This window comes from Temnothorax curvispinosus, unplaced genomic scaffold (assembly GCF_003070985.1).
Source record: "Temnothorax curvispinosus isolate PA1 unplaced genomic scaffold, ASM307098v1 QBEX01002750.1, whole genome shotgun sequence".
Taxonomy (NCBI): Eukaryota; Metazoa; Arthropoda; class Insecta; order Hymenoptera; family Formicidae; genus Temnothorax; species Temnothorax curvispinosus.
In genome coordinates, this window is record NW_020212530.1 from 62,916 (window position 1) to 65,412 (window position 2,497).

A 2,497-nucleotide genomic window follows, 5' to 3' on the forward strand; every position below is an offset into this window, starting at 1 on the left:
TAGATCGGCATTATATTATTATATTATCAGATCGTTGTATGTTTGATCGTTATTACGCTCCAACCGTAGCCCCATCATTGCGGAAAGTTGAACGTTAACAACAGCTGAACGTAACAATTTTGCGTAGATTTTAAATAAAATACCGGACACATGTGTATACAAATGAACGTCATCGCGTGTCTTCGTGTGAAAAACTGGAATTTTCATTCAAACTCGCGATTGATAGCCTCAGAAAAAAATTGAAAGCAGACAAGAAGCATCTAACAGTAGACAAACGCGTAAAGAAAATCTCCATTTAAGACTCTTTTAAAGCACGCACCAGTTTGTATATTTATGCTATACACGCCAGCGTACGCGACATACCCGATCAGATATGCTCTTTCTCTCTCTCTCGACGTCTCCGGGCTCTCTTTGTGAAGCGTAAGACGTGATATAGCACAATTATACACGTGCTATACGTACAATATACCGACCGTTATTACTCCGGATTGCGAATAATAATAGTTACCACGTACCTGCAGAAAAAATCGGAAATCTAGTTGACCTACGTGCGGATGTGAGATCTGCCGGCAAAATAACTACTATGTAGAATCGACATTGTTATTGAGTCGCTCCATAAGTGATGCGGGCTTCTTTCGCGCGCGTTTCCTCTCTCGACGTTTTTAAAAAGCGTAAACGAGCAGGCTCTGTCACTCTCTTGCTCTTGAAACCCGCATTATTTATGGGACGGTTCAATATATATCGCATTACATAAAATATGTCTGACTTAATTAATTAATTAATTAATTAATTACGTCTCACCCCTGTTAATTAATTAATCAATATCCAAAATTCTGACGATAAGCGTTCTTAAGGGCTACTTTTTACGGCATCGGAATCGTCCGAGAGAGTAACGGAGGAGTTAAATAAAAATACGACTATCAAAGGTGCATCCCGCAACGGGAAAACGATCGCGTTATTTCTTCCCCCTCTCGCTTCCCTCCTCGCACTCCTCGCTGTGATATGCAAGGGATTAAAAATGTATGCCTCCTGGGCCGCAGGCGTTGCATTTACGGGGGCCGGGCGTGTATGGTTTCCTATATGGTCTCGCAACGGTGGAAATAAAATTAACGTCGGGCACGAAACGGAAGTCGGATGTTTGCGACGGGGCGTATTCCACGAACGGCGATAAAGAAAACGAGCAAAACAGAGGAGAAAGCTTCGAGCTTGCGACCGCGATTGCGATTGCGATCTCGTTCGTTCGGCAGGTGTTCCTTCGTCCACCGGAAAGCTTTATCATCGCCGAACGCTTTGCCCGCGGACTTTTATTAACCCGTGGAAATAACGGCGAGAAATTGGAAGACGCTACGCGTTCTCACGATCGAATATTTAACGTGTTTGATATATCGTAATGTTAGAAATATTTTAGATCATTTTAAATATGTATGGAATAATCGAAAGGGTTCTGCACATTTTCTGATGGTTTCTAACTTGAGAAAAATATGCAAGTGTCTTGTTTTTATTCATTTACCTTACATATATATTGCACTATAGAAAACTTGTTTTCTCGTATTAACTTCTTTTAATCGATACGCGCACTGTGAAGAGATTGAAGTAATCTAATGAAGAATTCTGGATTCGGGACAATCAGAATCAGATATTAGCCACGCGCATTCGCGAACCGTTCTGAAGCTCTCAAATTCGTGGAACATTACGGCTGCTACGGCCATTCGAGAAAAAAATATGTTCGAAACTCAAACGAGAATCGTACTTACAAAGCATTCTCTTAAGATCTATCTGCGAGTGCGACTCTCGGATGTGAGGAGAGTAAAAGAGTAAAAGTGTAAGAAAGTAAATCCGTGTGGTATACTTTTCAATACCCATGTCCGTTTGTATGACTCTTGAGAGTGACTCTCGACAGTACCTCTCTCAAACAGATACAAGCCGTTACCCGGTTTACTAGAGAGTTATCGACAAACGTAGGGTAAGCTCCGAGACACGTGTTCTCGTATCGGGGATCATTACTGCGTGCTCGTTAATTAAAGCGTGAATTGTGCTCCGACGCTCTGTTTGCTGAAGTTTCGGTGCCGCGCGATCGTGGGCGGGGATAATAAATCTTAGAAAAATCGATGTTATATCTCAAGAAAAATATCACGCGCGTGAGAAATCGGGAGAAAAAGGTGAAACACGCGTTCTCCTTGTTTGTCGGCTTAAGTGTCGTACGAAGTCGAACAGTCTATTTCTGGGGGGGAAAACAAAATCCTGCACTCGATATATATTTTAAACCGAAAATGTGGAAAGTAATCTATTCTTTGTTCCTCTTAAGAATATAAAAAAAGTGTATTATGGGCGATTTTATGTAAATATTAAATATATTTTGACTCTATAAATGAACTCTATAAATAAACTCGGAACAAGTTCTTTTATTCATTAATGCGACAGGAATTTTCAAAACTGCATCGAGATCCAGTTATATTCCGGTTCTATTTTTAGGACATGTTAGACATGTATATTATAC

The 2,497-nt window shown here is 40.6% G+C and overlaps 1 protein-coding gene across 1 annotated transcript in view; it reads right to left on the minus strand.

Moving 5' to 3' along the window:
* The window catches only part of LOC112451897 (high mobility group protein DSP1-like), a 6,865-nt gene extending 6,243 nt beyond the window's left edge, over nucleotides 1–622 (minus strand). The window contains exon 1 of the mRNA XM_025011808.1: nucleotides 516–622. The gene's annotated coding sequence lies outside the window, so the exon portion shown is untranslated. The remainder of the gene's footprint in view (nucleotides 1–515) is intronic.
* Between the last annotated feature and the right edge of the window lie 1,875 nt (nucleotides 623–2,497).